Raw genomic sequence first — 14667 nt, 5'->3', positions numbered from 1 at the left:
ACGGGCCTCCTGGATCCAGTCAATGGTCTCCACCAGTGCGTGGAATGCCAGTAGCACTGGTCAGATCACGAGCCAACTGGTCCCATGCCTCTGCCCTATATAATCCCCATGAGACCTGGCCCTGCATGAGTTGGGCCTCGTGATTATGGACAAGGAGCCAGACCATGTATCTGGACTCCTCAACGCCCCAACGCTGTGCTCGAAAGCAACATCCCTCACCTACTCCACTCATGCTGACTGCAAGTCTGTTCTACAATCAGTTATGCTGTGTATTCCCGCCTATGGGGCTTATATATGCCGCTTTTCCCGCACATTTCTGTGATTGGCCGTTTTGGAATTGTATCTACTTCACTGAAAATGCTTTCTCATGCTCCATTCTGGGTTTTATCCCATATATATGCTATTTCTGCATTTCTAGGTATTGCTGTCATGGCCTGGTGGTTTAGTTCCTTGACTGTAGTGCATGGTATCCTGGGTTTGAATCTGGCAACTGATTTTTGCTTTTCCTGACAGAAATGAGTTGAGGACCTGTCAATCAAACATGCCAAAAGCACTTTTAAGCACTTTAAACCTGTTATGCGCTCGTTTGCTGGAGGTAACGCATGCGCACTGGCAGTTAGCCTGTGGGAGCGGCGCGCAAATGGTGTGCGCTGGGATAAATCTTAATTGGCTAGCGGCACACATGTTCAGCTAATTGCACACAGTTTCAGCCTGTTTACCCGCTGCTTGGCAACGGTCACGCAGTTTGCAGCTTTTAAACACTACTCAGCTACGGGCACTCTGTCTCACGGCAGCTTAGCTATCAGTACATTTCTGACTATTTTTATTCTTATGTTACTTCAAAATGCTCTATTTCATTCCATTTTACAAAAGGGAATACATTTACATTTGTACAATACTGTCAGGGGCTTTTGGTGCTTATTTACAAAAAAAAGGTTGTTGTAGGGGCTCGAACCCTGCCTGCCTACTCTTAGGGCGGCTACTCTACCACTAAGCTATTATTTGTGCGCTTACTTTGCATATTTAGTTCTTATATCCTTTTCCACTGACTGCTAACTGTGATTGCGCTAGTAGCACACCCGCGCACACAGTAGCAAACATTTCTGAGGTTTAACAAAAAAAAAAGGTTTTAATTTACTTTTATGACATCTCTTCACTTTATACACTGATGGCCAGTCGGGGCATGTGTTGTATAGTGTGTTTATTCACATTTTCATGGCCTTTCTCGTGGCTGTTTACTTTCAGCCATTCTAGTCTTCCGGGGGCGTGTCCACTTGCAGAGCTTAGCCTACAGACACGCCCCCTACTCTCTTAGTGTGATTCAGCATGCCTCATGCACCTCATGCATATGCATGACATGCTGACATCACACAGTTTAACTGCAGCCTCCGTGTAAGAGTTATAACTCTTACACGGAGGCTTCCTGAATCTGGCCCAATGAATAAACATAAAAAGAAAAGTATATCTACAATGAAATAAAACTAACATATATTAAAATGAACATAGAAAAGGAATTAAGTATTAGAACACAGCACATCACTGGCATGCATTAATGAGGAACTTAAGTAGATTGACATTATTATTATTATTATTATTATTATTATTATTATTATTATTATTATTAATATTATGCAAATTTTGCAAGTTTGTCTTGGTAGCTAACAGAAAGTTCAACAGATGATTATTAAGGAATACAAGCCACTGATAACAGACTGACTTATATATACATAGATGACAGCACCCAATTAAGCTTTTTTTTTCTTAATTTGTAATTTATGTTGTCAGGTCCGCAACTGTAGTAACTGCTCCCTGTTAGTGACAAGTTTCTAAAATCTAGCATTACAACAATGGGTTAATACAGTATCTGAAAATAAAAATATGTACAGCAGCACAAATGAAAGCATACCATGACTAATACTGTTTATATGACAGTTCTTTAAAATATATTGAAATATAAAAATGTTATATATTGAAATATAAAAATGTTGTAAGACCATAAGCAAGCCTCAAAATATTATTTGATGGACTAAAATAGCAAAACACTGCATAGATTGTTTTTATATTTCTATGAAGACTTCATAGGTGAAGTAAATCAATAAAAAAAAAACAGCAACAACAGAAGGTGTTATATCTAACTAGTTCCATTGCAAATGTAGTTAAATGTGCACAGTATAAGCTCGTTGATGGGGAAACTAAATCACATTCAACTAGCTCAGAATGCATGTGAATGAGAACCAGAAGTAAAACCTGCACATCATACATCACCGGATCCAATTTGAATAAGAGCTTGGAAGGAACAAATTAATCTTTCATGTCTGTCACACTGTACCGCACTGGTGATTAACCCAACTGCTTACACATGCAGAAACAAACAAGAATATATATATAGGAAGCAGATCCATGTTGTTTTGTTATTTGATGTCTCACTGTAATTGGCAACAACACTAATTCAGAGTTACGTCTACTGTCCTTTCTCTTAAGGTGATGATTTGCGTTATTTTTAACTAATGCCAACAGGACAGTTTTTTAAATTAATTTGTTAAATGGAGGAACCTTAGCTTGCTTTGTGTTTTATGATTTCAAGCTGTGGGATCCTAGCTGCTATGAAATAAAACTCAATACTATTGTTCATTCAATTACAAAATGTATGTGTTATAATGCCTGCAGTGAACTAATTAAAGGAAAATGAAAAATAAGCCTCCATTATAATTTTAATAACTGAATACATTTTCTTGCATGAATTCTGAAATGTCTCTTTTTAGCACTCATCTGCTCATGGCATCTAATTTATGACTGACGCCACAATTCTTCATTTATGGTGTAAATGAAGCAGTATATTATATTTCACATAATAATCATGAAATAAAATGTAGTGCCCGCTCTCAAGTTTACATCTGTTACATAATAGCCTACACTGTTCCATGACAGATCTTGCTTTCTTACTAGCTTATATCAGCCCACTGACAGGCATATCAACAGAGGCTTTCAGTGGTGGTTATTGCTAACAGCATTACTGTTACTGGCTATGAGAATTAGGATAAATAAAATTTATATCAGAACAGCACACCCTATGGAAACCTTATTATGTTAAAAGGTAAAGCCCTCTTAAAAATTGTCATTAAACACCAATGTGCATTTAGGCAAAGTGGTACAGGAACAGAAATCTGGGTAAAAAAATTAAATATTCAGAAGAAAAGCAGGTGCAGTCTATCACTGGAATTTATTAACACCTACATTAAGTGTACACCATTCTGAATGAACAGATAATAGAAGCATAACTCACACCTGTTTCATCCTAATTTTATTTTTTTCTACTGATTTTCTTGTAGCCTTAAATACTGAGGGGGATTCATAAAGTTTACCACAAAGTTCAGACTACATATAAACTTAGCGTAATCATTCTGAGTGACTAGAAAGCACAAAAACAATCCAGTAGTGATGTTCTTTAATACAAATCATGTTAATTAAGTGTAGGTGTAATGAATCTGTTTGTTTGTATTTGCCTTCCATTCCATAACACCAAATTTCTGATATTCAAAGTGATATAATTCAGGTTTATGTTGCATTTGCTGTACATAGGGAACCACAGGCAGTGAAACTGTATCATATGTAGTAACTCAAATGTCTATAAAATGTGACTGCTGATGTAAGAATGCCACAGCAGTAGTGGTCTTCTAGCCTAAGTAGCAGATTTTGCCACTATTAATCCCTGGTTGTTTGTACGCTTGTAAAGAAATTAACCACTTAAGCTCACACATTTCAACAAAATTGTTAAAATTGCCCTTCCTAGCACTAGGATGCAGCAACTGTAAAGCCCTGAAATTAAAGGAATTATGTCCTGGATATAAACAGGCATGACTGGCTAAAGCATTCATCAGCACTTTTATTCTTTACAAACGTACAAACAACCAAGGCTTAATAGTGGAGTTTCCCTTAAGCCAGCCTTGTTGAGGAAGAGATGACTGAGATTAGATTGTTTAATTGTATTGATTGCTTTATTAGTGACCTAGGATGATTGGTTTATTTTCATCATGACTTGTTTTAAGTTTGTGAACTTTTACCATAGTTTTTATATTGGTCTGAAGAAGTGGTAACCCTGCGAAAGTGCTAAACCTTTCTCAATAAACTTAGTTGCATTTTATTTTTGCTGTTCTTCATTTTTCCACCGTGTTGGTTGACTCACATTTGTTTTTTACTATAGCTCATTCAAACCCTGCCTTCTTTAAAACCTCTTTCCTCCTCTGCATGTATTGATCCCACAGTTCCATTTTTTATGTAATTTGTTCCAACCTTTTTCTAAAGATCCCAGTTCCAGTTGTTTAAACTCTGTTACTATCTTCACTGCTTCTAGGAAAGTTGGTTAAGACTTTGATTTCCATTTTCTAGTAATTGCTTTTTGCAGACATCATAATTAGAGTCAGCAAGGCCTTACTATGTCTAGGCAATTCCGAGTTTGTATCATAGCTCAAAAAATAATTTCTCTAGTCAGTCAAACCCGCTCACCCAGCATCTCTGACAGAGCAGACTGCAGGGAATCTTCAAAGTCTACCAACCCATTACATGTCCAGAAAATATATTCCCATTTACCTCTTTCTGCCCCATCACACCTCCAGCATTTGCTGTTTACCCAAGGAAAAATGATTTTAATTCTTCTTGGGGTATAAAAATACCTATGTAAGCGCTTCCAGGCAAAGATCCAAAATCTTCTAGATTTTGTTGCATATTTGGGAGACACAGATATATCCTCCCATTGTTTCTTTGAGAATTGCTTATCTAATCTCTCTTTCCAGTCCTTCCTAACCTCCTCTGATTGATTCTTACAGTTACCATGCAATGTTTTATATGCTCTACTAATTATTCCTTTCTTAATGTCAGCTTCTGTTCAAGATTTTACAAAAAACTCTACCAGTGCTGCTCTTTCATTTAGGACCCCCCCCCCATTTCATTCTCTTTGCCTATACTCTGATATCAATCCTTGCTATGGAAGGCAATCTTTAGCCTGCAGACCAAAACAAGTTCTTGGCAACTTCCCATTCTATTACCTCTATTACCTTTCCCTCTCTAGTTACTTGCAGTACCTTGGTTCCTTTGACAGCTTTCTCCAATATATTCCTGCCCCCTCTTGCCTATTGTCTGTATCCCTAATTGCAGTCATCCCTATGGGCAGAATCTTCTTTCTCCATTCCCATGTTGGTTTAGTTCTTACAATACTTTTTACTACTTTATGAATATAATATACTGTATGATTATTGTTTCTCTCCTTAAAGGTCTGCATCCAAAATTCCAGTCTCTCCCTGTTTCTTAAACTCCCCCCCCCCCCGTTTCATCATCATCTCTTTCCACTTTGAATTATAATTTTCTTCTTGTTATATATATATAGGAGCCTTAACTATGTTCCTTTGAAATACCCCTTCAACTCGAGTAGTCCCAATCCGCCCTGTTCTATTGGAAGAATAAGCTTATCCCACTTGACTCCTGTCATCTTCCCCTCCCGGATAAAATCCTTCAGCTCTTTATTAATTGCTATCCACAACTTTTCCTCTGGTTGATAAAAATATGCCTGACTAGTGTATAAGACTAAAGGGACTAAAAGCATTTTAACTGCTTGTGTCTTACTATCAACATCCATATAACAGAGCTTCCATTTTCTCAATTTTCATATTATGTTTTGTCTAGTCTCTTCTCACATATCCTTAGCTGCCACACCAGCATCATTTTAATCTATGCTCCTTAAAACTTCATTTTATCATGTCCCCATAAATATGGATATTGCTGAACCAATTAATATGTGGATACATCATTTACAGCTATTGCTTTTGTTTTCACTTCATTACTTTTGTATCCACGGTGGTAAAGCGGTAGCATTGTTGTCTCACAGCAAGAGGTTCTCCCATTCGATTCTCGGCTTGGGTTGGGAGTGCCTTCTGCGTGGAGTCTGCATGTCCCCCCCGTGGTCAAGTGGGCATTCGAAAGACATGCGTTGAATGGGCGTGCCTTCGTTGAAGGTTGGGTGTCGGGCTGGCAACTCAACACCATAAAAACCAACTGCCAATCATTAGTGGACCGGAGTTCTGCTGTGGCGACCCCTAACCGGGAAAAGCCGAAAGACAAACAACAACAACTTTTGTATCCTGAAAAGGTTTGAAACTGTCTCAACATGTTCCACAGCACTGTAATGTTCCTTTCTGGTTTTGTCAGGTATAAAATAATCTGTTATCTGCAAACAGAGCCAGTTTTTCTTGACTACCATACCAATTATATCCTTGAATTTCTGAGTCCTTTATTTTCTTTGCCAATGATTCTAAATATAATGTAAATAACAAAGGGGATAGAGGACACCCCTGCCTGGTTCCTCTGCTCAAGCAGAGATCATCAGAGAGGACCCCATACACTTTAATTTTCAGCTCCAATTCTTCATGTATCCTCCTAATCAACCTCAACATTTTTTCAGGGAATGCAAATGCTTCCATTGCTCCGCTCATAAAATCCCAGCTTACTCTGCCAAATGGTTTCTCTGCATGAAGACCTACCAGTAACAGTGGTATTATCTTACATTATGCTTCGCTCTGGATCATCACTGTTCTGTTTATGTTGTCAAATGTTTGCCTCCCTTCCACAAAACCACAATGATCCACAGCTATCAATTTCGGCATCACTTTTGCCATTCTTTTAACCATTATAGACATATGCACTTTATAATCATGATTTAGTATTGAAATGGGCCTGTATGAAGCTAGATCTGATGGATATTTACTCTCTTTAGTTAGTACAGCTACTAACACTTTCTTCCAGGATTGTGGTGCTTCTCCTCCTCCTAAAATGCCATCCTAATCCTGAGGACTTTCCTGTAGATTGGTTATATATCACCATTTTTATCTCATCTCCTCCTATCCTAACTGTTAGTAATTGAGCCTCCTCTCCTACTCGCCTTGGTATATTAATTCTTCCATAAATATTTCCATCTGTATTTTTTCTTGATTTTCATATTTCTCTACTTTATACATACTTTCATAGAATTTCCAAAATATTTATAATACTTCTACAGTATCCCTAGTTATCTTCCTTGCAATAGGCTCCCTAAGCTTGGTGACAGTCCTTTCTGCTTTCTGTTGTTTGAGTCATTGTGCTAAATGTTTTTGTGCTCTAGAGTTATTATCAAAAACAGTTGCTTAGCGGCAGTCCTTCTAAATGCATGCATATTATCAAGGTAGTCTCATATTTTCTGTTTGGCATTCTGTAGTTGCTCCTCTTCTTGTTCTGTTAGTTGCCCCAATTTTGCAATACTTTAATATTTGTCAGTCCCTCTAAATAATTCTTGTTACTTCTTAACCATATCTCCCTTTCATTTATTTCCATCCTATTTTTAAATTCCATTTTAATTTTATCCCACCCCGTAGCTATATTTTCAGAAGTTTCTATCTCCTCTAATAGCTCCTGAATCATTTCCACTACCAATTCCTTAAATTCCTCTCTTTTCAACAGATAGGTGGGAAAGCGCCAGTGTCTCATTTTTATTTCATTACCCTGTGTTTTTATTTTAGCTATTATTGGCGCATGATCTGAAATAGGTATTGGGTGCATATCAAGACCTTCAATTAAATGCACATTTAAATTCTGTCTAGCCTAGCCCAGTTTTTGTATCTTGGGGAATAAAATATAAATTCACTCCAAATTCCTAATACTGAATTCACAACTTCCATGCCAAATAGTTTCATAAATGCCTTTAGAAATCTACCCCCTTGGTTATATTTCCCTTTCTGGGCCTCCCAGACACATATTCGCTGTTGCAAATCAAATTCCAGTCCCCACCTATAAGTAATATTCCTTGCTGAATGCTGATTATTTCTCTCAGAATTTTCTTCAGCTCAATTGTAGCAGTTTTTGGTGAAAAATAAATACATGCCAATATGAGCCTCCTCCCTAGCCAGTAGCCCCTTAGTACTACAAATCTACCATTATTGTCTTTTCCCCTCTTCTATTACTATTGGAGCGCCTCTTGCAATTAATATAAGTACTCCTCTCTTCCTTTGCCCCAGGTATTCTGCTGAATAACCATCCTGAAAACTTTTCTTTATCAAATTCACATGTTCAGTTCTTTCCAAGTATGTCTCATGTAGCATAGCTATTTGTACTCTACATTTTTTAATATAATTCACTACTCTTTCTTTTTTGGGTTTATCTCTGAGACCATTAATGTTTAAAGACAGAATCACATTTTTGAGGGATTAATATTACACTTTTGTGTATAACAGCTTTTTTGTTAAGTGTCTAGCTCCAGCTTTTGTGTTACATGCATGGACTGTTTGGCAGGTTATTCTTTTATACAACTGTTTCTTGTCATCTCCATTTGAGCCTATGTCACATCTTGCAAAACTTTTTGTTTTACTGAAAATCCTCAAATAAAAATACACACACACACACACACACACACACACACACACACACACACACACACACACACACAGCCAATAACCCCCTAAAACCTACTAACTTAATAATAACACACAAAACTATGTACATCTTCAAATACTGATGTTTTACCCCTTAATAGGAACATAAGTTCCAAACTTGACAGCCACACACATATACACACGCACACAGACTCATAGGATCAAAGGATTATAGGAGATTACTGGCTATCGACCCGGAGGTTATTTTAAGCCTAGCCATTTCATCCCAATGCAATACCATGAAAATGCTAGTCAATACCTAAGATTGCATTTAGTGATGACTGCCCATGTCCAGGAGGGTTGTGGGCGCTATCCCCAGTAAGAATTTACGATGCCCCATCCACTCATCCAGGTTTCTCTTGAACAGTATCATAGAGGTGCTCTATTTCACATGAATTGGTAGCCTGTTCCAAAGACGTGGCAGTAGCTGGGAGATAAATCTGTTCCTCCAGCATGACCTATTTAAGTCGCAGGCTATATTTAGGTCCCTGGAATGGGTAGCTCTAGTCCCATTTTATTTATTGCCATGGATCCAAATAGTAATACTTCTATTATGGCTCAGGCTGATGACATCACACAGGGAACCAAACAGCCCAGCACCAGCATGGGAGTGAGACCAAAAACCTCACTTCCTTCTTCTTATTCATCTTCTTTTTTTTGCAGCAAGGAGCAGCTCCATGACTTTTCCAACTTTCCTAGTACCAGTAAGGAAGTAAACAGAAAACAGGGGGATGTGAAATGGCAGAGTCATTAACGAACTGTTTTTAATGACTGTAATGTATTTAATATATTTAGTGTTCAACTGACTAAAGAACAAATTAATATTTTAGGAAAAGGATTATCATTTGTACCCAGCAGGGCATCAGTATTAACTGAAGTTATACTGGATTTGCTCATGTTTGGGTGGAATGTCATTCTGAATAACATGTTTAGGGGAAATAGCCAGTATACTAATGCTATGAAACATCTGAGTACTTTTGTACCAGTAATGCACCCCACAGTTCATACTTTTTTAAAAACTTGTGAGGATGAAATAAGACTTTATCTTGACAATGCAACATGAAGGTTTAACAATTTAACTTATTTTAAAAGGCAAGCATTGCTAGATTTAATGAATGATGATAGATTGGTTATTAAACCAGCTAATAAGGGTGGGGCTGTTGCAGTTATGGGTGCCACAGCATACATACAATCTTTGGATGCCCTAACTAGTGATATTAATACTTACAGAAGTATTTCATCTTTGATGGTTAAGCAATATATATGCAATGTAGGCAGAAGTTAAGGGCTTTAAGAATAAATGGAGTTTTAGATGATGACGTGTATGTATTCCTAAGCATTGAACATCCAGTAATTCCTGGTTTTAAACCACTACCAAAAATGCATAAAAATACCCTACCCCCACTGATGAGATCCATAGGGAGGAGATGGGTTACTGAACATTTATCTATGTGGGTAGAAACAAAGTTGAAAAATCTGCTTGCTCATTTTCCTAGGATTTTGAAAGACACTGCACAATTTTTATCAAAAATTGTATGATGTATGCCAAACTTTAGATTTGAAGAATGCATTGATGGTAACCATGGACAGCAATAGTCTGTTCATGGTCATCACAAATTAATTTGGGATAAAGGCAGTGGAAGAGGTACTGCATACAATTAATATATATGATGAGAATACCAACACTTTAATTCCTGAAGCATTAGTATTGGTGTTAGAAAATGACATCTTTCTTAGCAATGGAACACACTATAGGCAGGTACAGGGTGTTGCCATGGGCACACCCTGTGCCAACTCTTATGCTAATTTAGTGTTAGCCTTTTGGGAAGATAAATATATTTTTAAATGTAAACATTTATGGAAGACTTCAATAATTTTTTATGTCAGATTTGTTGATGATATTTTTTGTTGTGGGCACAGGGCAGTGATGAACTGTTGAACTTTGTTGATTATCTGGAGCAAACTACAGATTTTCTCAGGTTTTCAGTAGAGCACAGCAATGAGACCATTGCCTTTTCAGATGTCATGTTAAATAAAAATGTAACTGGCAAACTGGACACCACCCTGCATAGGAAACAATGTTGGAGAAGTCATTATTTGAATGCACATAGTATGCATCCTAGGCATACTTTTGATAATATTATGCAAGGCCAAGGATATAGAGTTTCTCAGCTGTGCACAGATAATGGGCAGGATTCACGAAGCCTCCGTGTAAGAGTTACAAGGCTTACACGGAGGCTGCAGTTAAACGGTGTGACGTCAGCATGTCATGCATATGCATGAGGGCATGCTGAATCACACCTAAGGCTAACACGGTCCATGTAAGACAGTAGGGGGCATGTCCGTAGGGCAAGCCCTGCAAACGGACATGCCCCCAGAAGAGTAAAAGTCCTGAAAGTAAACCCCCATGACAGAGTCCGTGTAAATGTGAATGAACACAACACAACACATGCCCCCACAGACTATGAACATAAAATGTAGAAATGAACATCTAATAATTTTTTTTATAAGTTGTAAAGATGTTTGCCCGTGAGTGCGCTCATTTGCGAGGGTGTGCCCGGCACTTAGCCACAGTTAGCAGTCAGTGGAAAAGCATATAAGAACTAAATATGCAAAGTAAGCCAAGAAGCAATAGTGTAGCGGTAGAGACGTCAGCTGAAGAGGAGGCAGTCATGGTTTGAGCCCCCACAGCATCAATTTTTATTTTTAGTGAAATAAGCACGAAACAAGTCCCTGACATATATGTACATATATAAAATTATATTTTATGTAAAATGTAATGAAATGGGCCATGTATTTTGAAGAAATGTGAGATAAAAAAATAAAACAAAAATGTGAGATGTGCCCATAGCTGAGCTACAGTCTAACAAGTTGAGGATATCTGCTTGTAGGTGAGCAGTGTTTTAACAGGTGTAAAATGAGTGCCCGTAGGTGAGCAATGGTTTAATAGGTGTAAAATGAGTGCCCGGGGTTGAGCAGCGTTTTAACATGCTGAAACTGTGTGCCTGTAGCTGAGTTGAGAGTAATGTGTGTGCTGACAGTCAAACCACGTGTAAACCAGCGTGATCCGTTTGTGCGAAGCTACACACCATGCCAACAAGCTAACTGACGGGCAACGTTGAGCAAGCTGTATCAAAACTGCCTTTACACAGACACACCTCCTAGCCTGTGTAGACAGTCATAAAATATAAAAAGCAATGGCGAGGTTAGAACCCAGGATACCATGCACCATAGTCAAAGTACTGAACCACTAAGCCATGACAGTTGCACTTAGAAATGCAGTTATAGCATATATATATAGGAATGAATAGAAAGAGGAGCATGACAAAGCAGGTTTTGTGAAGCTGATACAATTCCAAAATGGCCAATCACAGATAAGTGCGGGAAAAACGGCATATATAAGCCCCATAGGTAGGAATACAAAGCATAACCAATTGTAGAACCGACTTGCAACCAGGATGTCAGGTGTAGGTGAGGGTAGTTGCTTCCGAGCACAGAGGTGGGGCATTGAGGAGTCCAAATATATGGTTTGGCTCCTCGTCCATAATCATGAGGCCCAACTCATGCAGGGCCAGGTCCTGTGGGGAGCATATAGGGCTGAGGCATGGGACCAGTTGGCACATGATCTCACCAGTGCCACAGGAATACCAAGGACTGGTGAGCAGGTCCGTCACCAGCATGCGGACCTGAAGAAATGGAAGAAGGACCAACTGAACCATTGGATCCAGGAGGCCCGGCAAATGCCCAACGCCCCACTACTGAGTAAGTTACATGTAATTATTTATGTAAGAAATTAACCTAGCTGATATTATGGAGATGTGTATTCCAATATTACTTTATTTATATCGCAGCTGCAGGTGTCCGTTCTGCGAACCGTCGAGCCTATGGCGATAGGCTGGTGCGGTTGCGTCACCAGGCAGGTCAGTAATTCTCTCCCTGTAACTGTAAATAAATATATAAGTATGACAGTTAGCAAAAGAGTGCAGTGTAGTCACTAATTAATAAAATGTGCAAGTAACAGTGTAAGAGGGTTTGCAAGTATTGCTTGATTACAAAAGTGTGATGCAGCCTGTAATCCAAACATAAAAATGAAACAAGTCTGAAATAAAGATGTCCCACCTGTAATATAATAGTACATAACCTGCAGCAGGCTGAAAAGTACAGCTGCAGAAGCTGAGTAAAACACATGTGTGAAATATATCCCTGTTGAAATTCAGAAACATGACATAAGTGAGACTGTTGGAAAGGATTGTTATAACTACAGGTAAAACATGTCAATAAGGCCGAGAATTAAGTACCATCCTGAATTGTAAAAATAAAACAAGTGAGAGAGTGTGAGAAAGAGGTATGAATCCACCAATAAAGTAGTAATAACTCCTGAATAAAGGATACTGCAGTCAGTACAGAATGAAATGAATGTGACAGGCAAAACCAAACAGTAACGTGTTGAAAACAGTACTGAAGCTGGAATGTGTGTCCCAAAATCTGGATATGTTGCTCTCAGTCTGCAATATGCAGATAAGTATGGTTGTCTGAAATACCAAACATCCACAGTTGTCTATAGCTATGTAAAGTAAATGTAGCAGGATGATGTAGCTGAACAGAGCCAGATATGAATGTGTATGAATAAAAATGAAATGTATATTGATGTAGCAGTAACATTCCTATCACCAACCTGAAGTAGTTATCACATAGGAAACTGTAGGCAGAACTGTAGTGTGTATATATCTGCAGCTAGTAAAAATGTAGAGCATATGTATTGGTATTTGAAGTTGTTAATTAAATATTTCTTCACCCTACCCTATAACCACATATAATCCATTCCACGTGAAATTGGTATGTGCAATCACAATTAATACCCCTGGATATTTGTCCTGTTAGTTCATACATATTTGCATGTATGTTGATGCATCTGCCCTGTTCATACATCCAAACCTGATGGCCTGTTACCATCAATCAACCCAACATGTTGTTGGATTGTGTATTGCTGTTCAAATTATGCATGTGTTATGCTTGCTATTCAATGGCTTGAATATATGGGTGTTTGGTTAATGGGAATACTAATACATGCTGTTACAACTAATTGTGAATGGTATTGTACATTACTAACCCAAACTGTCATAACATAATGCAAAACATAGGACGACAGGGAAGGCGGGTTCCAGCGGACCCACCTCTCCCACCTCAGCTGGCGAGTGCACCTGGCAGTAGTGCCCAGGCCGGACCCTCCTCTGGTGGCCCTGTGCCACCTGCAGGTGGAAGCACTGCAGGGGATGGGGCTCGTCCCCCCTCTGCAAGCGTGGCCGGAGGAGAACATCCACTCACCCTCTGTAGTGTCCGGACTGTGGTGCGTAGGGAGATCCGGCACGCTGTGCTTGGGCCCCTACACCAGCTTGAGGCATGCATGGCACAACTCACAGGCGTGCCTGCTGCCCGGCCTACACAGCCCCCAGCACAGCCCCATCCTGGACAGTGAAGGCACAGTGGCAACTGCCCATGTGTGGGGATCTCAGTTCCACTGTTGCCATCTGTGGGCTCATGGGCTCAAGATATCCAAACATCCGTCCCCGTCAATTGTGTAACCCCCCCACATGTGTCATTCACCGCCCCTGTATGCATCTTGTTTGTCTTTTCTGTTAACCTACCCAACCTACCTCCCCAGCTATACTGACTTCCTGTACCTGACATACCACTCTAACCTGAAAAAAAAAAAAGGCACTCTGTACCCACAAAAAAATTACGCCCCATACATAGCTGCCCATTTTGCACACATGTCTGCTGAACATGTAAACTGTCAATTACAATTGGCTGTACAACAAGTATTATTGTTGTCCTTACACCTCTCTCAGGGGTGGAAGGTTTCAAATGTCACACCAAATTACAAACATATGCACAGCTGTTGCTGATGAAGAAATGGGCAGCTATGGGCCTTACCTACATCCCTCCTGCAAAACCCGAGCTTGTTTCCCTAATGTCCTACCCTCTTTGTGACCCCTTTTTCACCACTTTCCTATCTCCCCATTTTCTTTTCTTTCAAAGAATATAGCGGTGTGCGAGTAAGCACTTTTAAGCAGTAGTAAGCGGTGTGCACTTCTGTGCTTAGCTAGCGTGTGTCAAAAAAGCTAAGCAGTGCGCATGCGTGAGCTCCGCACAAACCAGCGCTAACCCGCTTACAACTGCTTAAAAGTGCCTTAGTCACTCTGAATGACAAGGCCTG

This window comes from Protopterus annectens, chromosome 6.part1 (genome assembly GCF_019279795.1).
Source record: "Protopterus annectens isolate FY-2018-M chromosome 6.part1, PAN1.0, whole genome shotgun sequence".
In the NCBI taxonomy this organism is placed as follows: domain Eukaryota; kingdom Metazoa; phylum Chordata; order Ceratodontiformes; family Protopteridae; genus Protopterus; species Protopterus annectens.
The sequence above is the reverse complement of the archived record's forward strand: the minus strand, read 5'-3'. Positions refer to the sequence as shown.